Source organism: Cydia fagiglandana, chromosome Z (genome assembly GCF_963556715.1).
Source record: "Cydia fagiglandana chromosome Z, ilCydFagi1.1, whole genome shotgun sequence".
NCBI lineage: Eukaryota > Metazoa > Arthropoda > Insecta > Lepidoptera > Tortricidae > Cydia > Cydia fagiglandana.
The window spans coordinates 19,700,121-19,725,794 of NC_085959.1; the positions used below are offsets into that span (position 1 = coordinate 19,700,121).

At 35.6% G+C, this 25,674-nt stretch overlaps 3 protein-coding genes across 5 annotated transcripts in view; all 3 read right to left on the reverse strand.

The window, feature by feature from the left end:
- LOC134679259 (uncharacterized) overlaps positions 1–25,674 on the reverse strand; it is a 452,522-nt gene that overhangs the window by 246,768 nt on the left and 180,080 nt on the right. The window lies entirely within an intron of this gene.
- Positions 1–25,674, reverse strand: part of LOC134679266 (neurocalcin homolog) — a 55,977-nt gene that overhangs the window by 21,889 nt on the left and 8,414 nt on the right. The window lies entirely within an intron of this gene.
- Positions 1–25,674, reverse strand: part of LOC134679267 (neuronal calcium sensor 2) — a 49,197-nt gene that overhangs the window by 15,695 nt on the left and 7,828 nt on the right. The window contains exon 1 of one of the 2 annotated variants that reach the window (XM_063538163.1): positions 13,721–14,160. The exons of the other annotated variant lie outside the window; for it this stretch is intronic. The gene's annotated coding sequence lies outside the window, so the exon portion shown is untranslated. Of the gene's footprint in view, positions 1–13,720; positions 14,161–25,674 lie in introns of those variants that run through there. 2 annotated transcript variants of the gene reach the window in all.

The following is a 25,674-nucleotide window of genomic DNA, read 5'->3' on the forward strand; positions in this document are numbered from 1 at the left end:
CCAAAATAATCCGCCACCATATCGTAAGCCTGACCTGTAATTTATATTATCAATAAAATATGAGTATGAGTATGAAGCGGCTTTTTGGCGGCGGGTTTGCAAAAAAGTGAAATCAGGAATTTTTGTAACGTTTTACAAAGATCACTAATGTTTATTAAACACTTTCATTATATATACCTTTTATTGTAACGAGAAAAAATGTAGGGCAAAGTAACTATATACTTAACTTATACGTAATCGATTTTTTTGTACGGCGTAAATATAGAAAGAGTTCTTTATGATTGTTTCCGTACAATTTGGAGCAGCACGTATTTTAAGTCTTAAATCGCTCTTCGGCTTAAAATACGTGAGTGACCCGTTAAATATATTTCTTATAACATAGGCATAAACTACACATATGTAGCCTCCCTCCAATAACCAATTCAACACTATTTTAGGTCATCAGTGATGATTTTTCTACAAGGGCCAATTATTAGCAGCTTACCTTATAATGAAAATATCATGTCTATGCAAAATTGGTAAATTAACGAGTAAATCGGGGGCCGGATCCGATGACTATGCACTAAGCGTAAATTTGATGAAACTTGCTTTCACAGTATATCGGAAATTCAATAAGTTTTAACCGCGCTACCTAGTTATACGTCGGCCTTCCTAAACTGCTGCGTCATACAACAAATCTATCTGGGTCCCCATATGTATTTTTATGCCTCGGATAATAGGTGAACATGGTTTTGCTTTGTTCTGCTCGTACATACAGCTTTGACTTCGATAGCATTTTTAGGGTTCCGTACCCAAAGGGTAAAACGGGACCCTATTACTAAGACTTCGCTGTCCGTCCGTCCGTCCGTCCGGCCGTCCGTCCGTGCGTCCGTCCGTGCGTCCGTCCGTCCGTCCGTCCGTCCGTCTGTCACCAGGCTGTATCTCACGAACCGTGATAGCTAGACAGTTGAAATTTTCACAGATGATGTATTTCTGTTGCCGCTATAACAACAAATACTAAAAACAGAATTAAATAAAGATTTAAATGGGGCTCCCATACAACAAACGTGATTTTTGACCAAAGTTAAGCAACGTCGGGAGTGGTCAGTACTTGGATGGGTGACCGTTTTTTTTGCATTATGGTACGGAACCCTTCGTGCGCGAGTCCGACTCGCACTTGCCCGGTTTTTTAAAGATAGTGCTTGTGCTGTCGCGGCAGCACGTCACATTGGAAAAATTGCTATAGTAAAAAAAACACTTGTGCCAGGATTACCAAATGTAGTTCACATTTACATCTTTGGGATTTCCTGTCTCCATCCACCTCACACTATTCCTGCAACCCTATATAGAACAAGCCCTGTTTTTTATAGGACAAGAAGTTAAAGGTCTTGAGATGAAGCTACAGCTTGTTGATTTTATTTTTCAATATTAAGATTAAACATTATCGACGACCTGGTAAGCAGAACCTACATTCAATATTTTGCCAGGCATGGTACTAATAGGCCTCTAGTGCAGTCCGCAAATAGTTGTAAAAAAGATAAAATCCTGAGTAATGACACACGAGGTATCAAGCTCAGGCAACCTCGTTAAATTCAATAATAGGAATTTACCTACCCAAATACCGACGGCTTTTCAATAGTACACCCATTACGTACATTTGCAAAAGTCCCTAGTTTCATATATTCCACCGAGAAGCTGCGTGAAGACTAGTTTCGAAGTTATTCAAACACGGGGTTGTGGAGTGAGCCCGGACTGGCACTGGCAGTATTCAAACTTTTCCTCTCTTGGAAGAGGTCCAGCATATTTGTTTTTTTTTTACACTTTTGTAATTGAATTAACGAAAACGCACTAGTGCAAAATATCCCAACAATTTCGTAATTGTACGGATATGATGATCGTTCTTCTCTACGTGACAGCGTGATAAAACGGTGTCCGTCACTTTCTATCCCGAGTGTTAAATAGTGACAGTTATTTTATCACGTGGATAAAACCATCCATAATACGCCTGCCTAGTAACTATTTAGTGTATTATATTTTCTATTGCTATTTAGTCATTATCAGAGATAGGTTTGCTAATAATATCCAAGCAATTGATGATTGAAGTTGTTTCTGTTAACCTTTTACAAACATTATAAAAATGTTAAGTGATTTATATCCACAACAGCGGGTAGCCATTTACAAAAATAGCTTTACGATATATTTGAAGGTAAAGAGCTTTATGCTGATACTGCTGATAGTCATGTGTGCTTCATACTTTTAAGAAATATCTGTTGAATAACATTAACCCAAAGATACAACATTGTATAAGTATATATGTATATTATAATTTGCGATACTAAATGAGATCACAATAGACATATTTTATGCAACAGGTGCATATTAAAGAGTTTATAATTATAATTTATGTGTTGTAGACCTAGTATAGGTATGTACCCTTGAACACATTTTTTCAGACAGCTAAAATGATAGATTTAAAATTAAATAAGGGATAAGTGAAATAAATGGGGTAAGTGAAATTTTGCTCAAGTCTTTAATTCACCCGTATTCTTAATTTCTTAACCCCGGAGCTACGAGTACACAATGTTTCTCATCATTTATGATGAATTAAGATCTTATTCAAGCAAGTGTGTTATTAATTTTCGCTACCCAAAGGTTGCCTGGAAGAGATCGCTTTCTAGCGATAAGACCGCCTGTTGTTTTTACCTCTGCTTGTGATTCTGTTTTCTTTATTAAGGTGTGCATTAAAGAGTATTTGTATCGTAAATCAGTTCTATTAGGTACGCCCATAATCCCATGAGATGCGCCAGTAAACATCAGTTTATAATCTAATTTCGTATATTACTGTCGTCGGTTGCCTGATATTTGACACATGACAGGCCGACGAATGACCTCGCGACTCGCCGTTTATATTCAGATCTAATAGCCAATCGATTTAATAATGCAATTGGAAAAACTGCGGATGACATAATATACAGGGCGTCCCACGGCGATGCCACATGGAGGGAAAGTACCTTAAATATCATATATAGCATATTTTGCTGAAAGAAGACTTCATTTTATTTTTAAAACTAAGTTAAATTGCATTCATACTTTTTTAATTTTTTTGGAAAAAAATGTATGGAAAAAAATTATCGCGTCATTGGAGGAAAAGTACCTTAATTATTGTAAATGAACATCTTACTGAAAGAAGACATTATTTCGATTTAAAAAAACAAGTTGAATTGCATTTTAAATAATTTCATGGTTAAACCGGGAATCGAACCCGCTACACGAGAAAAAAAATACCTTGTAGCTTTGTCATACCGATCGAAAGGCTTCAATGTGAGAATTATTTTTTTGGTACAAGGTATTTTTTTTTCTCGTGTAGCGGGTTCGATTCCCGGTTTAACCATGAAATTATTTAAAATGCAATTCAACTTGTTTTTTTAAATCGAAATAATGTCTTCTTTCAGTAAGATGTTCATTTACAATAATTAAGGTACTTTTCCTCCAATGACTCGATAATTTTTTTCCATACCTTTTTTTTGAAAAAAAATTAAAAAAGTATGAATGCAACTTTACTAAGTTTTAAAAATAAAATGAAGTCTTCTTTCAGCAAAATATGCTATCTATGATATTTAAGGTACTTTCCCTCCATGTGGCATCGCCGTGGGACGCCCTGTATAAGAAGGGACTGCAAATGAGCACAAGAGTGCTCATTTGCAGTCGCGTCTTGTTCAAGTAAAGGTTGCTGTCGGCACATTAAAAGTTGGCTGTACTTCACGGCCGTCCACGCCAGTCACGTACCTAGGGCACGATTAGCAACTTAAGTGCTAATTTAAAAAAAAAATAACTCAAATAAGAGGTTTAAGCCTAGTTTTAAGAATAATTTCTTACTAGTATTAACTCCGCAAAGGTAGTCGATTGTCAGAAAGGTGTGTCAAAATTACCTACTGGTGATCTGCTCAACGCTAATGCGCATTGTAATATGACTAGGAAAAAGTAAAATAAACTTGATACAATTCTTAAATATTCGCGATAAAATATGTTTTACCTGTTTTTTCTTAAGACATAATTCATACAATATTGGTTTGAAGTTGCAGGTTTGGATCGAGAATTGTAGTAGGTGGCGATCACAATAGATCAGGGATAGTCGCAATGATACATAGGCTTTGGAGCCTTATATAGCACCTAACACGATGAAGAAGAATATTGGGAAGGCATGTCCTTAACTTCTGGACGTAATAGGTTCTTGGTTAACCTAAAAATATTTTTATTGGAACGCAGAGCTACGTTTTTATGGCTAACATTGCAGGTAAAAAAAAAAGAAATATAAAAGTGGGTGCCGTGTTAATCTGCTCATAAATCACACACATAAATAAAATAGTACTCAGAATAAATTCCGTGTTACCCTTACAAGGTCAAAATCGTTGTATGACCAACGAGTGTACGAGCCAAGGTGTACAATTACACAGGCAGCAATATTAACCCAGCCGCATTATTGTTCTTAAGTTTTACTTTAAGTTACTTAACTAATTTATCTACTTACAAACAGCAACACTCCTACTAACTATAGATCGGTGGACTTTATTATTTATGACCTTTAGTTTACTGAGATTAAAGATATGATTAAAATATGTTATAATTTTGATTCATTTGTAATAAGACTAATAAGTTAGTAATTTTACTCAGAAACTATAAGTTAAAATAAAACATTCAAAAAATTCGAAACAATACTCAAAACAAATAGGCAAACCTATACTCTAGTAAACCCACTTTCGGCCTGATTCGAACTTAATAATAAGATAGATACCTTAAAAAATTTCTAAAGATACGACATGCATCGGATATGCCTGACAGATACCTAAAACACCCGGTGTTACCACAAGGGCATTTGCGTTGAGCATGGTCAGATAATCACTAGTCGCAATAGTACATTGGGCTTTGGAAAACGTGGAGGGTCTATAAACATTAACATTTATTCGTAACAAAATAAAATCGCTATCTCCATAAAGGTACTGAACATAAATATATTGGCTGATTAAATTTCAGGGCCAATCTATGTGCGTATCTATTAAATAACAAATAATCTCGAATCCCAGGAAGAATAATAGGTATATAATAATGCATCCAAGCATTACGATGTAACACAATCTGATACGAGCGCGCTCCGTATTCCTTGAACACTAGATCGCAGTAGGTGTCAATGAGGAGTGAGAGCTTTACTTACCTGGTGTTATGACAATGGCTGTCAAACAAGCCGGTAACGGGGAAACGAATGGGGGCTTTCAAGGCAGCATAATGGCGGGGCGGCGTGCGGCGGCGGGCGCGTGAACACTGACGTTGGCGGAAACAAATCTTTGAGCAAGCAATAATCAAACGAATAGGAAACTAATGACAAACACTCTACACTAGCTAAAAATCCGACCATAGGTTATTGCACTATTCATCATTGGTATGTATTTAAAATTTGGAACAAATTATGTCTTAACGAAACTGATTTTAAGTGTGCATCGTTTTATTACGATAGCCTTGTCTTTTGAGAATTAGTTATCTGGAATATAGATTCATAATTTCTTTTAGAGCAGCATTTTATATAAAATCAAACATTTTGCTGCTGCTGCATACACTAGTGTCATTGGCAGAATTAAGAAAGGAGCTTTCAACGAGAAATTCATTATTTAAGAATAATTAATAAGTCTTCACAATAAGTTATCAATAAGGGATAGGCTGATATTCTGGCAGATCTGTCTGACAGTGGACATATACCGGCAGATTTTTGCCAAAGTCCGGCTGACACATCCGCCAGACATGTTTGACGGACATATCTATCTATATCCCTGGTTAGGTACTAACTCATTTTGAAAGAAAAAACTCATTATGTAAATTGGCAGCGGCTGCACACATAAAACTTTAGGAAACTTTTCAGTAGAGTGCATTACCATTATTCCTAATTCAGTAGCTAAAACGCATCCGTCGGGCTCGGCTAGTATTCGGAAGCCTTTTCTAAAGCACCAATAGGAGCGCTCCACATACTCTGTATCGCGGCTAATTAGAAGCACCTACATTGAACCACCTTTTGTACTGATCAAATATCATTCTCTCATCAGCTTCCATACAATAACCACCACTACTGCATTTAACCGTTTAGTTAAGAAACCCTTGTAAACCAGTACATTGGAAGATTAGAGTTCACTAAGAATGGGGTTGGCCGGTGGAAGTTTTTAGCAGATGGCGCCATCATAGCTTGCCCTGTCAATCCCTAGAATTGTGTAAAATTTTTGTTTTTTTAATACCCTGGATGCAAGCTCTTTAAGCCAAATTTCATAGAAAAAGGGGCAAGCTATGATGACGCCATCTATGCAAACCTTTGACAATTGTCAACCCCATTGAAGATTGTTTTGAGTCGTCTAGATCCTGCCTTGCACGGCGACTACAAACGGCTATTCCTATTCACATCAAGTTGCTAAACTATTTAACCAGATCGAGGCGAAATATAAGCCATGTTTTATACATTGTTAGAACTATTTTGCATTCTCCTAAAGTACTTGCATTTCATGTGCCTGATGATGATGGGAGAAATGTCTTCCGGGCTATTTAAATTACTGAAAAATAACAATTATGAAGGATGGTCTGTAAGTTGTTAGCTGCTCCGGGTCCACTCATGCGAATTCAAATTAAAATTCCAAAATACATAGGCGACTAGGTACTTAACCAATTTAATTTCCGAGGAGTTGTGTTTGATTGATAATCGCGTGGTATATTCGAAATTAAACTTGTGAGACGTACTAACATTGAATAATTTTACGGTTTAGGCTCACTTGTTCTTAGTCATTCGCGCGACATGTTTTGGAGAGCCTAGGTCTCCTTTCTCAAGCATTAACAGTGCGAGCAGTATATCAGTATATAGAGCCGTATATCGTTGTGTTATATTGGATTACCTAGAGATTATAAATACGTATTTGGTATTTCCTCCTTCTTAAGATTAAAATAACAAAAATACATTTACGATGAATAATTTTATATTTAATAACCTCTTTATTGTACCGAGTTTGGAAAATATATCTATTTATGGTATTCATGTAATTTATTTTAAAGCAAACATAAAGGGTGAACACTATTAAATAGTCGACTAATTTTTAACTGTGCTGGCGTGTTGCATCCTTTGGAATGGTATAAGGCGAATTCAGTCGAGGTAGTGCCTAAGGAGTAACCCACCAAACTGTCCCGAACTTCACCCCATCGAAAAATATTGGGCTAATATAAAAACCAAACTGCGAAAAACTTGCCAACCTGCCACTTCAATGCCAGATTTTCTACGAAAACGGGCAAACGCACAAAATTGTTAACCGATGTTTCCGTGCAAAGTTCGATGAATCACCTCAAAAGTCCGGGAATTTTCTCGTCGTTCGTTAAAATAGCCACAATATTTTTACTATTGATTTTACGATATATAAAATTAGTCAAGTTTCAAGCACTTTGTATTTTTTCTTTTCTCTTCTGTATCATGGTCGACCTGCGACAATGTAATCCTTTATTGGGCTTGGTGTTGCGGGAATACGTGTGTTTATAACGGTGTTAGCGGACTACCGCTTGTTCATACAAACGTAGTCCCCATTATAAACTGAAATAAATTCTAATTTGATTGGATTTGTTCTAATACTTCTAATAGTAGACCCCATTTTCGAAAGGCGATCTTACGCGGTCGTCCACTTTCGTCTTAATATTGCAATAGAATAGATTATTTAAATAGAGAACCCCTCCGTGTTTATCAAAGCTCTAACAATATAAGTAATCACAATAGTTGGCGAAACGTCTTATTAACGTAGATAATTATTAATTACTATTCTGAATGTGAGGTACAGCGAATTAAAACATATTTGGCTCCAAATATATTCGATGCTAATCACGACATATTATGGTCGTTACGGCTCTACGAAACCTCATACCTGAAAGACTGCTTTCTGCTACGGCGTAGCGCTTCGACCGTTGATGAGCATTTAGCAGTGAATAAGTTAGGGGAGCTTAAAACTACTGCCTTACAACAGTAAAGCTTGTTTCCCGTATAATAACACCAAAGCTTACTTGCCAAATTTATTATTCTAATAGCCGATAGCAAAAGGCAAACAAAAATTCCAGCAAACAATTTGCAGGATGACATTTGTATAACCTACCTTTATGTTTATGAAAAGTGTACACGATTACATTTTCAATGTTTGTTTGCTTATTCCGTTTGCGTTACGTGAAGTTAGGCACAGCAAATATGTGACGTCCCACGGTCAAAGGTACCTTATGGCGGGTATGGAGTTATGCATACCCCCGTAATCTACAATAAATAAGCTATCGATAACACAAAAGATCAACCTCCTAGGTTGCGTAGTTACAGAGATATGATTTTTTGAAAATAATGTTGTGAAATGAGCAACTTTACGATAGAGAAGTTTTAAGTTTAGCCGCCTAAAAAACTATGTTCCTGAAGTAAGTTACATAGTTGACTACAAATAATAATACCTTATATATCTGAGATTAAAAAAATATTGCGACTTGTTCTGTAATGCCAATAGAAACTTTTGATATCGACTGATTTATGTGTATACTAACTAATCTCTTGAAAATAAAGTTTTATTTCATTTTCACGATTGATTGCAATGAGCTCTCAAGATTTAAATTTTATCTATTAGAAAACGACACTGACAGACAGTTTAAGCAAAAAACAATACCGATTTAGAGGTTAAAATGTATTTTCTGACTTTTTCATATAAAATCACAAAATTGAATATTTTTACTTTTAATGTGACACACAATCAATTTTTCTGAGCACATATGAAAGAAATTCTGTCATTCAAATGAAATAAATCCTAAAACCCCAACTAAATACAATATTTAACCCCTTATGCCACTTTAAACTTACATAACAATAACAGTATTTGCTCCATACATTTACGAAAAGGTACCTTATGGAAATAAATCTAATAATACATCACTACAAAACATCAATCACATTACAGTTTATCTTTTATGAATAGAAAATATTAATTTACATTAAACTGCCACAAATTTAATTAGTTCTTCGTCATAATAATCTTAAAACAGACCAATAATTTGTATGTAATGAAAAGGTACCTTGTGGTTAAGTTACATGATGGAGCCATGATGATGATGGAACAGTTAGGATAAACTAATAATATTTTGGGGTAAAGATGGTATAAATAGTCTATTTCTTATCAATAATATATTTTGGTTGCCATTGAAGATAAGCGGCATTGAGGTTCAATGACCTCAGATATTCCATAAGGTAATGCGTCGGGTATTGGCATTTTTCAGCAAACCAATGGCTGATTTACTGCATGCGACCAAACCAAATGAAGATTATTGTAGTTAAGAAAGACTTGACGAGAGTAACTTTGGTATAATAGCAGGCTACTTGGATTTGTGATGTCGGTCGATGTACGGTTATAATATTTGCTAGGCGCCCCAACCAGAACTGAAATTATCAAATTAGTTTTGCAGAATGCTAATACAGTTCTCTACCAAACTTCTTTTCCCGTATTGACTAGTTTTTTTGGAAATTTTCAATATTTTTTCCATAAGGTACCTTTTCACTAAACTTTGAAACGACATTACTAGGCTTATAACTAACTTATAACAAAAATAAAAACAGGTAAACACGCGTTACGCATTAAGGTTTCAGATCACACAATAAAAAAAAATTGAGCATTTTTTCACCTCTTCACAAAACATTTCATATCTCCGAAACTAGAAACCCTCATAAGGTACCTTTTCCCGTAGAACGTCACATATTTCTATAAATTACATTTTTGAAATATCACACGTTACAACAGGTGTACAGGTACTTATTAAAATGAAAGTATGCTAAAATCGTTAATAAAAGTACGAATAGGTAGTAGGGTGGATCGATTTTCTTTTTTCTCAAATTTTGATTTTGGCAGGAAATAGAAAGTTGCTACTCACAAAAACATTTAAATCTGTATAATTAAAATAACTGAAATATTTCAGGAAGTACTGCCCCAAGCTAACTGAAAAGTGACGCAAGCGCCATTTTAGGGTGGTAATTATAAAATATGTAAAAAATATTAAAACATCTTATTTTTGTCTGAATTTAATTTATTTTTATACTTGAAATTAGAAGTTAACATATTTCATTAGAAAACCACGAAAACGATGACAGATAATTGTTTTTTTTTATGCTGAAAATTACTAAAATTATTCAATTTTGTAGTCTTTCTTGGAGTTAAACAGAGGCATAATTTTTCGGGATTTAAGCCTTGTCTTAATAAAACCATCTCGTTTAATAGGTCCACAAACAGCAGCAGCTGCCTCTGTAACTATTTTAACACATCTTTCAGTACTTTGAGTATGACAAGGGTATAATTTCAGTAGTGGTAAAATCAACTCATCAATTTTGTTTAGGTTTTCGATGCACTCTCTTAAAATATCTGTACTGAGGATTTTAAGCAATGGTGGCTCAGTAATTGTTACATTGTCCCAGGGTATCATATCAACGTAATCCATAGAACAAAAATCAAATTTTGGTAGTTTAAATATCCTTATATTGGACGGTAAACACTCTCGTGACTTAAGTATTTTTTGCAATGCCAAATATTTTATTTCTGGTCTGTCATCATCCAGCATCGCTAGTAATATATTTTCTACATGACCGAAAAAACCGTTTCGTTGTAATACAGGATCTATTACTGCTTTTAAATGCTGTGGCATATATCTTGAAAGTTCAATAGTTTTGTGTAAGTGTTTTGCACCATAAGTGCAGCTCGGCTTCAATTTAATCGCAAACCACATGGGAGCATAAACTTTCAAAATAAAACTAACTAAATGTTGTAAATATACTGTTGGAGTATTCGTGGAGACATATAATCTAAGAATTCGGTTTGCAGTGGTAAGCCACCTGGAATGAACCACTTTACCAGGGTTTCTTTGCGACAGCCTATAATTACAATGACCACAACTTATTGCGGTGCAAATGTCATACAAGTAAAGTTGGTCTGTGCTTAGATCTTTTTTATTCGTAATATCTGGCAAATCACACCTGATTGACTTGAAGGATACTAAAGGAAGATTTTCGCAATCCTTTAGAAGTTTTCCTATTGGTCCTGAAAAGCTGCGTGGTCCTGTTGTAGGCCCGTCAAGAGCTTGAAATAAATGGCGTAAAGGAAGTTCGTTGTTTATCAATGTTTGTGTTGATTTGACGTTAGAGAATCAGATTGTAGTTAATGTGTCATTTATTTTGATAGTGTAGGGTGTTTAAAATTAATGTCGAAGTTATTACTACCCTCTTTATTTAAGGTTTGAGTAGAAACAATGTTGCCAGATGACAAATCAGTCATAATGTTATTGTTTTGTTTTAATTTTCCTAATTTTTATTAAAAATCGAAACCAAAACGCGACAGGCAATTTAGCTTTAGTTTTTTAAAACTTTATGTGAGTTGGGGCAGTACTTGTTATTGTCCAATTTCAAAAATATTTCATATTATGAGGTTTCAGGTATGTAAGCAACTTTTGACAAAAGCCCATTAAATTATAGTAAAAAAATTTTTTTTTCATAGTAGGCCGATCCACCCTAATAGGTAGGTAGTATAAAAATATAGAAGATTAGAACAATGGTCCGGTAAACAAATATGGTTGAGTTCATTCCCGGTTCGGGCTTTGTTAATTTACTTTTGTTAAATATATGTATTTTGATCCTTATATTGTGTTTAATTAAACAACCTGTCAATAATAGTATGTACATATTGATTAATATAAAATATTCTAAATATCTATATAATGATAAGTTAGTTATAAGTTTGTAAAAGCCACTAGAGTTATGTTAGAGATGTATTAAGTACCTGTAACTTAATTGAATTATGTATGTACTTATGTTTGCTACACCCTATTCAGGGTTCATGTGATACCATAAGAAATGTAAATACCACCTAAAAATGTACCATGGAAGCAAGAAATAAATGAATACTGAATACATATATATATATATCATTGTTGGAACATTTATTATTAACGATATAGCACAATCAATACCATGGACTAAACACGTACGTAGATTTATTGTAGATACATCAAGTAAATACGACTTAGGTACTCGTTACCTACAGTGTGCAGACTAAGTATCTCTCCATAATCAATGTAATCATATTATTGCAGGTTCATTGACTGTCGAATATAACCAGTAAAGTGTAAATTTTCCCGTGAATCTCATGTAAGGCTAACGTTCTATTTAAAAGTTAAAAATTGTCATAATAGTTACTTTCTCTCATATTATTTAATTATTAGAAATCATATGGTATCACATACGCATGTAAAGCGGTTAGCAACTAAGGAAATAAGTAGGTAGGTACCGTAAGTACAATACCGTTTTTTTATACATATAGCACGGTGGCAATAAATTACCACTGGCAATCAAATGCATGCACGTTACGTGTTTATGAAATGGAAACGATTCACTTTATATGTGACGTAGGAAACATTTCAATTATGATTTTTTGACTTTACCTATAGTCCGTTTTTTTTAGCATTAGAAAGAACTTCGCAGAAGTTAGCTTGTGGTTCTAAATCTGGCACTTTTAGCGGTAACAATTTGAAGTAAATTATATGTATTGACCATGCTACATTAGATAATTCAATAATTATTAACAATTAACGAGCCTGATAAAAAATGCACGCTTGTTTCTGCGGAGTTCTTTCTAATGCTAAAAAAAACGAACTATATATGTATGCGATTTTATTGGACACCTAGAAGATGTAAGAGTGCCAAAAAAGTCTGCTTTATTTATTTAGCTGAAAAGCCGAACAATAGTTCTGTTATTAAAGCTAAACCCCAAGTATTTAGTACTTAGAGAATCATTTAATTGACTCGCGTCCCACCCCGGCTTCGCAAGGGTTACACAAAACCTTAAAAAATTATACACCTAAACCTTCCTCAAGAATCACTTTATTGATATGATAAAAACCCCCCCAGTAGTTTTTGAGTTTATAGCGAACAAGCATACACACCAACGGAGAGATGTGGCGTGTGACTTTATTTTATAAAGTGTAGTGATAGGAATAACTTAATTCGGTTTACGCAGATTTCTTATTAACATCGTCCAGTAGTCTTTATTGATGTCGATAGTTGTGCAGGTTGTCATGTAAAACCATAAAGTGTTGTTTAAAAAAAGCTCTAAGACGTAGCCTAGCGCTGTGAATCAACAGTTACAGATTTCAGGTACATTCCATTGTACAGTCAGCCCGTACGACAAATAAATTAGAACTCAAGACATGCGCAGTAAGAATAAGAATAACCTATCACGTGTGGGAAAGCTCTCCGGGCTACGTACCCTAAAATATGTTTAATGAATTTCGCAACTTATGATTTATTACTTATTTCTAGTACGAGCACAGTAACTGCTAGGACTTGCTGTCTTTGTGATACACGACCGCGTTAAGGAAACAGCTCCACAAATACCGATACCGATGATTCCTCGTGGTTTACGATTTAACAAGCTAACTTTAGACATATAAACCAGATGGCTAGCTCACGTTCAATAGAAATATTTGAATACACTTTACCCACACCGCTATTATAGTTATGGATGCGATAAAAATGTAAGAACATAAAAAGAACACAAGAGTTTTATGAAAATATGTATATATATATAAAATATATTTTAATTTTCATTTCACATCGTGGGTTGTTTAAAACAAAAGAAACTGTAAACAACTTAATAAAACCCAAAAGAGCATGACTTACCTTATAAAGTCCGCTTTTAGAGATCAATCAAGAATGAAGTCAAATGTGAGTTAGGCACTCTTCAGATGCGTCCACCGCGATATTAATTAGCTTCGGCGTTCATGATCGCGCGGGTGGAATAGGTAAACGCGGCGCGTAATGCACTGTTTACAAGGCCGGCGCCGACGGCGACCGCTAGGCGAATATCCCGAGAAACGTCGTGCACGAGCGGCCACACGAAACGCTCAGATCGATACCGGCTCTGCCGCGCTCCCTTTCCGAGTGCTCCTCTAACCGGGTGGCTCGTGTGGATAAAGAGCACGGACTCTCCGTTGATCAAGTGACAGATCTAATCAAAAGATGATTATTGACTGCGACTAATATCCTGCTCGATGGCCGTTAATTACATCTGTATAGAATTTTAAACAGTGACGTAGCAGGACGCAAGAAGCGGGGAGAGCATGCGCGGTACTAGGTAGGCGCGGCGACGCGAACCGACACGGCGGTGGCGGAGGCGGAGGCGGCGGTGTGAGCGCCGTCGAGCACCGGGCCGAGGACAAAGCGAAAGCACGTCTGCAGCCCAGGTGTCGCTGGTTTCACGCTGCGCTGCAGCGTCGACCATCCCCGCCTGACGCCACTTCATCGCGTCTTAACCGCGCTCTGAGACGCACGCAATATTACAATACAACGGCACGCACCGCCGACCATTATTACTTCACCGACCGACTAAATAAATATAAGTTTGTATAATATTTTTTAGATATAATTATTATTTAGAACACATTCCCGTAAATATACTTTTGTAAAACCTACAGTACTTTGGAAAAATTCTCCCATTAGGTCGAGTTTGGGCAGCAACAAAATATACCTAGGTCGGTTACTAAAGTCTACGATTTGTATAACATAAGTATATAAAAATAAATCAAATTGGAACCGGACAGTAGGGTATGTTTAATTGTCAGTCTTTTAAGTCCCGAGTAGAGTCCTTTATTGAGACTTTTTAAGGACACCTTGAAAGGACTCGAGCCTCCAAATAGAGAGTACGTAAAAATTTATAGATGTTTCCTAAACTACAGTAAATTAGGCGGTATTGTATGACTTGTATACCTAATTAATCTAATTATGCATAGACAATTCATTCGAAATTGTAAAAAAACGAGTTCTGTATAAAAGACTCAAGTCTCTACAAAATACTCGGGTCTCTAAGAAGTTGAAAAGAATTCGAGTTTAGACTTAATTATAACAGTGAAAACCTCAGTCGAGTCTTGAAGGAAAAGACTCAAAGAACTCGAGTCCTACCCAACACTAAAATTGCAATCTGCATTGCCAGATGGACAAAAATACTCCAGTAACTTTGACGCCTGAAAGTACGGGGTTCCTTTGCTTCAAATCCGGTAATTCAGATTTTTTGCTGACTTGTTTATGAAGTTGGCCCATTAAACAATCCAAGTTTGTGTCCTCGAGCGCCGAACGCAACTTAGTCAAAAATCGCTAAAACATGCTATTTTTTTTAGTTTTGAGTGATTATAACCCTAAAAGACTAGTTTTTGAAAGTACCTTCTCAAGAAGTTTTTAAAGTACCTAGACTAAATTAGCTAATACCGGGCCAAATCAGATTTTTTAGACCTAAGGGACAATCGCGCCAAGCGGAATCGCCTGAGTAAATAATGAACACTTTTATAGCACTTGCAAAAATGGATGGTAAGATATTTTTAAGTTCAGGGAGGTCCTTCAGCTTGGACCTCCCTGAAATAAGTCTATCTGTCTGGCCATCGATTTCGAAGGCTCCAGGAAAACTTCTTCAAAGATGATGTAATCTTTAGAACTCAGATGCCACTAATACATTAAGCTCGGTAGAGACTACATTAAGGAATAAAAAATATTGAAACATACTTAATATGATCTTTTTCATACTTAGGCGGCGAATTTTTCTATCTGCCCTCGACCCCTCGCACATTAAACCTTATCTCCAGTCACCACAAAAAAACAAAAAACAATGCATAGATCAGATATGTATATACAACCAACGTGATAACAATTATCACGAACTTTATCCGAAAATCCGAATAGGTAATCGCTGATTGGATATCACACTAAAGGTATTACATACTTAACAAAAACAGCAGGCAAACAGGTGAATGCTATAAGCTCCGGAATGTCGGATATTGCCATCCCTTTTGATTTAGCCAACAATAGGTAGGTACATGCCGGAAAAACCGACAGGACAAACAAAAACTTCTATATAATGAATACTTCTAAACATCAAACGCCTGCGATCACGAACGTTTTTTTTTTTTCATTTCTGCACTGAAAACAATGTGTTGAGACTGCAAAATAATTTACGCAAATACCTATATGAGTCCAATTTATGTGCCATGACCTTCTGTGAATTTTTTAACACAAAAGACTTCACGTACAGAAGGACGAGTTCTGTTTAACATTGAAAAGTGTCCAAGCAAGCTACTTTAAGCGAATGGACTGGTCTGTGAGGTTTTCAGGGTACCTATTGATTTTGACTGCGATGAGTGATGCGCCCCTGCGCCTTGATACAGCAGAGACGCAATTGACAATAGGTATTGATTTGACGAGTGATGCGCCTCTAATACACTGGGAAAAATCGTTTAAAACCGAAACCGAAATCACTTTAATGTGTGCTCGGTATTAGATCATTTTTTTTTAGTGTACTGTAGATACGTAATTTACAAAGAGTAATGGACAGGGTCGAGATCGTAGACAATTAAAGATACCTATGCCTTGTCCATAAAACTGATGGTGCGTCTTGCGGTTTATGACTGCAAATGATAATCTAACTTAGACTTCAAACTAACAGACCAAAAATTACATTTATGTGTACCTAGAGTTACACCAAGACAGGTTTACAGCGAGTTTGATAGTCCGCGCATTGCAAGTGTTATTTTATACGTCATAATTTCATAGAAGTTTGACGTTTAAAATAACGCTTGTACTGCGTGGGCGTGGGCTTTCAAAATCGCTGCAGACTTTTCTTGGTCTAACTCTAGCGTATAAGATAAGAGTACAGAAAAATCTTGAAGAGAAAAAAGAAATGTCAATGTGTCTCAATGTCAAATTACTAAACTAAATTATCTAAAAAATATTAATTTAAATGGTTACATTAAATTTAAATCATTAATAAGTAATAATAATGACACGTTTAAGATACTGATAATCAGACTGGCCATAGCAATTTCCCCCATTGGCCCAGAAAATTACGACGCCATAAAAGATCGGTCAGTTACATGACATGATCGTTGACGGTTGTAATCGAATAATGGGATAGCTCCTGACGACTACCGCAAGGTCCGCTAGGTACTTTTTACTTGATACTTCCTAAAATCGATACTGCTTCAAATTGATATTGAAAAATTGGTCTGCTGGGCAATACTCGTACTGGTACCTACTGGACGATAATTTTGCAAATTAAGATTATAGTTCTAGCTGTTTGAAACATAACAAATTTGTACTTAGGAAATTTAATATAAAATGCAAGTATTTGCAGCGTTTTATAGACAGGTGAAATACGCTAAGAGGCTTTCCTTTACGATACTATGCTGCTTGGAGGCGGCTACTAAGTGGCTTTGACGTTAAAGTAGCTCAGGGAGCAATAAGTAGGTACGCAGACTGAAAGAAAATTACGAGCGGAAAATATAATTGGTACAAAACAAAAAGACGGCCAAGAAAATAGTTCAAGACTTAATTTCTTTCTCTGGGTAGTGCGTGAATTTTAGAATCCAACTAGTAAGGGAAATGTGAAATTGGGTCGCAACTTCGCAAGTAGAGTTCTCGTTTTGAGTAGGGCGGGCGACATTAAATCTGAACGTAGCAACGACGCCCTCTGTAGTTAGTTTTGTACATAGGTATACATATGTACACTCTCGGCGCATGACAGGTATCTAAGTTTTAAACTCTTTCTTTTAACTTTCAATTCAGTTAAGTTTATTGACCGTTTTCAATTCGGATACTTCCACGACGATCCTTTTACGTGAATTGTTCTAAGATAACCACCTGTTTTAGGTAAAACTATTTAAGCGCTATCTGCGCGTTTCTCCTCATTAGCTGATTTACCTACGAAGTTCCGTTAATTAATAATAATGTAATATAATCAGTTCCATTTTTCAAGTAGTTTTTTAGAATAGGTATTAGGTAATTAAGAACCTTGATAAAGAAAACTAATAACCAAACGTAAAATATGGGTATTATAAAGAGTTCCCTTGATTGCTAATAGTAGCCATCATTAGAACAGAACCTTGACGAAATGTTGCTGTTTAAGTTAACAATCGTCGAACGGGAAATAGGTGTCGCTTCACTGTCGCTGTAAAGTTCTGTTTTCCTCAGCAATTCTACTTCATCAAATGACGTTTTGACTATTTGTGCTTAATTTGTTAATGAAAATTAAAAAAAAAAAACCTATATTATTAGGGTTTATGCAGTTTTACCTATAATATTTGAGGAGTTAATTATCTCAATTCATCAGTAATTCCACTATTAAAACAAGTATTTAATAAAATTTTGCCATATATATTTAGAAGTATATAACAAAACAAAACATATTTCACAAATACCTTCAGACCAGAAGAAATACTGGGGAAACAAACTTGAAATAAAAACAACCGAATCGAACCTCCTCCTTTTGTAAATAGATCAGTAGTTAAGAAACCCAAAACTCAGGAGCATATGCCCTCACAACGTTGTTTCATTTTAGGTACATCTAGATTTTAATACACGTGTATAATATTTCAATGTCAATAAATAAGCGTTTCAATCATTACCTACATTCATTACACACGTTTAAACCTATAATCTTTACTCAGTAACATTATGGAATTCTATACCATCTTCTCTTCGACAGTGTCAATCGGTCGCATCGCTAAAGGCGAATTTAAAAAGGTTATGGCTAGCAGACAAAACTTAATTTAAAGGATGTGCGCGGTATTGTAGGTTTTATATATATGTAATATGTATTATAGAAAATATATATATATGTATTTAGTTGTGTACATATGTATTTAATTGTGTATATATGTGTATATTTATAAGTAACTAAGAAACTTTTCGTTTTTATTATCATTATAATTTTCTTTTCTTGTTCTTTTATTTACACTGTTGGTACTGTACGGATGCCTACCGTCTCCAATTCTCCCTCAATTGCTCAAAGGTTAACTGGAAGAGATCCCTTAAAGGGATAAGTTCGCCTTTGTACTAATGACCAATGTTATTTTTCCTGTTTTGTTTTGATTTTTGTACAATAAAGTGTTTTACTACTACTACTACATAATTAAGCAGCTACTGCCGGACCCGTAATGAATATTTAGGTACTTATTATCCTGAAATCAACGGAATGTTCTCAGAATTAGTAATCGATAAACCACTAATTGGCAGTTTCAACAGCATACCCATTCGACTATACAACAATTATTCTCGTGTCTGTTTCAGCTATTCACAGGCTAAAATGTCGAAACCCGTTGAAAATTCAGATACAATTTGATTTGTACCTAACTTGTGATATTTGGCATTATTGGAAACATGTAGTAATTGTAAATGCGCTATCAAAAAAGTCCAACAGTTACCTCCGATGATGGTTGATTTTTGAGACGATACAATTATGAGATAAGTTGTTAAAACGAATAATCGATTAAAAACACTGTTAATAGTAGGTACCTATAGTGTGCTTATTCCTACAGTAATTAATGCGCCTGCGAGGGTGTTTGTTTTGAATTTTGAGTTAAAGCCGGTAAGAATATGAATTTGTTAGCTCCCGTAAAAGGATTAAACACCTATGTATTGTATAATTAATTAAATCCATTACAGCAGTCGTAACAAGCTCGTATCTTCGAGGGCCTCCCCTGACTCCTCCATCTATTGCTCACTTTCTAGCCTTTACAACGTTTTTTATTTCAATTGTAATGGCGTTATTTATAATAGAGTTCGAGTTACAAGAGTTAATTAGCCACTAATTGTTTGTCTTTAACTGTCATACTGACATGTGTATTTGTAAGAAAGGATATAATTGAGGCTAGTAAAGTTTTATACTCTGTCAAGCAATTTCCGTCAGTAGAATATAGCGAAAATTTTAAAAAATGTTGGCGCGAAGGGTTGTCTTCCCATAGCAAGTTTGAATTTCGCAATTATTCTCTTTGCTTAATTTTCACAATAAGGTCTCAATAACTGTGTGGATGATTGGCTCCCCCAAGTGTCCCTGGCCACGTCCACGTAGTCCTATTATTACTGTAAACCTGACTTAAGTCATACAGGGTGGCTATTTTGAAGACAATTAATATTAGTTGCATAAAAAGACTGTAGTTTTAATTTTTAACTTAATGTGTACTAGTTACATAAGAACTTAATAAAATAATTAGAAAAGATGTTGTCAATGTATTTTTGGGCTACCCTGTATTATTGAACGTTTACAATACTCTATATTATAGAGATTATATAGAGTCTATAATCTGTCTAAGATTGAATATTCGACTACGTTGGATAAATCGATATACGAAACGCGTTTGTCGAAGGTATCCAGAGCAGATCTGTGTCATCTGTGTCTCGTCGTCGAACGAGATTACCTTTAGGCATCCTAATTGGCAGGCATCCGTGGGTTTCAAGCGATCGTGCCGTGATTACATTAACCCTTTACTAGGCCGCGAAGAACAAGCGTGTCTTAATAAGTACCTTTATATAGATTTGCAACCATATTGAATGTCTTGTTCAAAATATATTTACAAAAGTAGGATATGTTCCTAAACCAGAAAAAAACATGGGATACGGTTATCCCATTGCCTGCCTGAGTAATGAATTGACATATTATTTAGTGTAAGTAATTATATTCTCGATCAGGCAAAGGGTGATATGCCACCCACATAGTATATCGTTTACCATCGTCAGTTTCTAATACAAAACGATCACTGTATTAAGCCGCTGACAGACAGGCCGACAGGTACGTAGCAAACAGTGGCGGAGCGTCCATAGAATGCTATTCCCATCGGCTTATTAGATTAGTCTGATATTCAGACTCTTGGGCCATTTTATTAAATCTATGAATAAAACGAAGGGCAACTTAGCTACGGCTTGCCTACGAACAATCTAGACGCACCGCCACTGGTAGCGAAACTATCAGGGTTAGTTAACTACGGAACTCCAAAAAGCAGATTCTCTTTGCAGCAATCTAGCATCTGGCAAAGTGCGACTGGGATTGTCAGAAATACACGTAATCTTATGGAATGTCGCATAATGCTACCGGCAGCTGCTGGAACAAATTTTACTCCATAAGATTTAACGTAGAAAAACCCACTAAACCTTGCTTCTATTTACAGCAGATAGCACCTGGTAGCGACCTCTATATGATTTGTGAAACTTCACTTCGAGCGCCACACCACAGCGCGGCCTTTCGTATAAAAGTGTAACCATTCACCGTTAGATGGCGTGGTAAATTACAGTACCAAACACACGGTGTCTATTCTCGACTACACCAACAACGTCTCGAAATTGAATCGATTGAAACTACATATAAATTGCTTGTAAGTTGTACGCGCTCGCTTTTACTAATTTACATAATATATATTTAGGGCCACTTTGTAAGAGCCGGAAGCTCGTATATACATCATAGAGTCTAGTAAATAGGAATGATTGACAACCCCCATATACCATAAAGCGCCGCGACAATCGTCATTGTTGTAGATGCCTCTAGTTTTTTTTTTTTTCATATTAGATCTGTGCGGAAAGAGAAGATTCGGGTTATTCCCAGTAGTGGACAAAATTAAATTCCCAGTAGTTACCACTGGTAAGAACTTGGTGCTAAATAGTGGGAATAACCCGAAAAGTCGTAGAATGTCTTAATTTCCTTATATTCCACAACTCTTCTCTTCCCGCACAAACTATATCTTAGTGTTAGGACTTTTTTGACCGCCTTCATAATAATTACAGTACGCTGAATTATTTCATATATGTATTATATTCAGTTAAAACAATCTTTAAGGCAGGCGTTTACTAATTGAAACGTAGGTAAGAAACGTAAAATAGGACTATTTTGGCCCCCTCCATAATATATATATATATGTACATACTTAGTAGTACCTACGCTGAATTAAATTGATGGTTACATACAAACGCGGAAGAATGAGAAATAAAGCCTACCTTTATGTCTCATTCTTACGTTTTAAAAACATTTGTTTATTTTTGAATGGGTTCAAATACGGTAAGGTAGGTAACGCCTACACAACACCCCAATGCTTACGCATTAACACTATTTTTATCAGAAAATATCGATTTAATAAATAAGAGAGTGAAAATTAGGGGAAAACTATAACTCTAGACCAATATTGGATCTTTTTAAGGTTCCGTATTTTATAATTCTTCTGCATTACCTACCTTGACATGTTTCAAAATTAACTGTAACATTTACTTTTCAAAATTATAGTGGAAGTAAAAAAAAATTATAACAGCGTTTTTAAATAATTTTCATTTTGTTATTGACATTGTTTTACTGTCATTGATATTTTAATTATCTTATTATTATTTTATTGCACACAACTGTACGAGTATAAAAAACCTTTCTTATTTTTAAAAGGATTAAAAGCCCTACCATATGACATAGTGGACATGCTGCGCTGAGATTGGTTGAATGTCAACCAATCAGTGAGTGGAAAGTAAAAGTGTAGAACAACCAGTACAAAAAAGACATTGTCGGACTGTTGATTTATTAGTAGGTTTACAAGTAAGCCCTAGTTTCTAGTCAAGGTTTAGATCATCTATTGCCACATTTCCGAGTAGTAGCATGAAAAAATATATATAATCGGCTTTAATTTGATACGTTCGTGCGCCGCATAGTTTGACTGTAATTTACACTATTCATTCGCAATGGCATTCATTTTGTTGACGTAATTATTTTTGATTCAAGGAGACGTTTGGAAATTTGTCTATATATGAGCAGTTTTGTGGTCTGTTATGTGGGTAGGTAGGTACCTACATTACTTTTGTCTTTATCATAGGTCTTATTTTACACATTTAGCGAAGTAGGTGTTCTTATACGAAACGTTTTTAGGTTAGTTGTGCTTTGTTCAAATGCCTAATAATGAAATATATTACTCATTATGTCTATAATAAAAATCTACCTGTATAATCATCAAATAATATTTATGTTCAGTAAGTATTGGTGAATACATCGTACGAAAGATCAAAGATTCTAATGAATGTTCCTATCTACTTAGTCTTCATCACCATCACAGCACGCCAATTGGCGAGTGCTATTTCTAATACGAATATATACCTATTGTTGCATAAATTATTACTTCCGTCATAGTGGAACTGAGTGTGCGATCAATCTTATTTACAGTATTATAATCCAACGTCTTCTATTTATATTGTGGTAGTGTTCTAAATAATAATTTTAACATAACGCAGTCAGGTGTTTGCAGTTCCAATTTTAGGTTGGAGCTCTAAATATAGAATGCAAAAGCTTTTCAAAATCGATATGAATGTGTAGGTGTTTGCGTGGCCATGCAGATACTGATACAAGTGTGTACTTAGTTTCGATTAAAATGGTACTCCCACGCGTTATGTAGGTACAATCATAAGAACGTGGCCGGCGATTATTTGTTCGCGAAGCATAGACAGTTCGCGTAAATAGCATCTCTTGCCAAATCTATGTTAGTGAACTTTACATTTGGCACTCGATAGTGTGTCTGCGCTGTTACGTTAAAAATATGCGGCGTCATGAGCGAGTCACAGCGACTGTCCACGTCCGAGAGGGCTGGCCGCAATCCAGGGTACACACGGCGGCAAGCGGCCGGACTTCAATATGATCGTTTCCTTGTCCGCAAGGGGAAAGGGAACCAGTTCAAACCTTTAATTTTAATCGGTTATGGCAGGCCCCTTATGGAACTAGCCGATTAAAGTTGCTAAATGAATTCCGAACACGGCTCATGGGTTCGTCGAATGACTCAGTGACGCACTGACGGTGTAAGCTAATGTGGAACATTAAACATGGCCATGTTGATAAACCCGACGCACGATCCCGAAACGATGTTAGGTGTGAGCGAGTATACTAAATGCTTGGTTGACTGTAATTAATTCGTTCATTAACATACACGCCCGAATTACATATAATAAGCTAAAAAGAAACACACCCATGTGACAATTTTTTTTATAAATTATGTATATCTCTGCAGCAAATTCTTATCTATCAAACGATGCGAACGATTCATTATATACAAAAATCGTATTCGTAACTAGGCGCTAATTAATTCATAATCGCGTACCTATTTATTTTGCCATGACTCCGACAATGATGGCTAAGAGTTTGTGCAGAAAGAGAAGAGTCGAAGAATGTATTGGACCCCATATATTTCACGACTCTTCTCTTTCCGCACAGATTCTAAATAATTTGACAATAATATGGAACAAATACAGTACATTTTGTGATGACCACATATAAGTTAATTAGCTACTGTAATGATCACAATGCATATTTACATATTTTCGGAATTGCACCCCAATTACATACCTATTATGAAACTTTTTATTTTTCATTCACGTCATGGCATCGAGAATCTAGCGGTTGTTCTTAGAAAAAACTATTATCTCCCCGCAAAAGCCAGAATGCTGTTCTATATCAGGCACTTTATTTAGGCTGTAATATAAATAATGAGTAATCATCGTAACTGGTTCAGAATATTTAATTTTAATTTAGGTTATATATTAATAGGTTATGTGATTGCTGCAAAATATAGGCCGTTAGCTTACCGGTTTTGTATAACTATATTCGGGGTTATGATATTGATGTAGATAAAATATTATATAAACGGTGACGCATAAAGTGAACGACAAAAATCACATTCTTAGGTACTTCTGCAAAGTTCTGTCTAAAGGTAACATTCCATTTCTGATCGCAGCTGCACTACTGCTCTGACACGTCGATGTTAATGTCAATTTCTATAGTAAAATGAATGACAAGACAATGAATGACAGTAACGTCGCAACGGTAGTGAAGCTGTCGTTGGAAATGGACTGTCATCTTAATGCTTAAAAACAAAACAGCGCTAAGTAGTGGTATTTAATGTCAAAGGCAATGGCAAGTTTAATACGGGTTTCAGAGGATATCCGATATATTTTGAAATATTATAGATATTATAAACCTTAAAAGAGATCAGAGATATGTATCTACCTAGTCCACGGGTTACGTATACCTAATAAGGAGATGCGAGAACCCAAAAAACCTACTCCTTGTTCATTCACAGAGCATATTAAAGGGTTTTTTTTATGTAATATACTAATATGGTGTACCTATTTTAATACAATTAACTCGAATTCAAAATTAAATATTGTGTTATTTTCAGCAGTAAAATAAGCGAACAAGGTTTTACAAAATGTGTACAAAGTCAGTGTGTGCGTGTATAACTGTATACATACTATACAAGATAATAGTAATTCGTAAGCAGGAAAACATAACAATTTCCTCAAAATATAATTGTAACTGACGTAACTGATGTCATACCGGCCGCGTGTACCATGTGTCTGCAGCCATACGTAACACTTATTTCATGACATCACACCCGCGTTTATTTTTAGGGATCGCTCAGCCTCAAAATAATTCACTTCGACACAGCGGATCCGCGCGCACGTGTTACTCGATCACCGGACCAAAAATATAATGTCAACTTTTAAGTCCACTCATATAAGTCAACATACCTAGTCGTACATTAAAGGGCCCACTGATTAACAGTCCGCCGGACGGTATCGGCCTGTCAAAATTTTGTTCTAACTGACAGGCCGATACCATCCGGCGGACTGTTAATCAGTGGGCCCCTTTAGAGATAGTACCTGAGAGACTGATGTTTGCTCGGAAAACATAAAAAGTCAAAAAAGCGCGTTTTCCCAGTGATAAGACCCAGTTATATTGCGTTTTCGCCCCCGTTAACCCCAATATAGCAAATTTCATCGATATCGTTATAGCCGTTTCCATACAT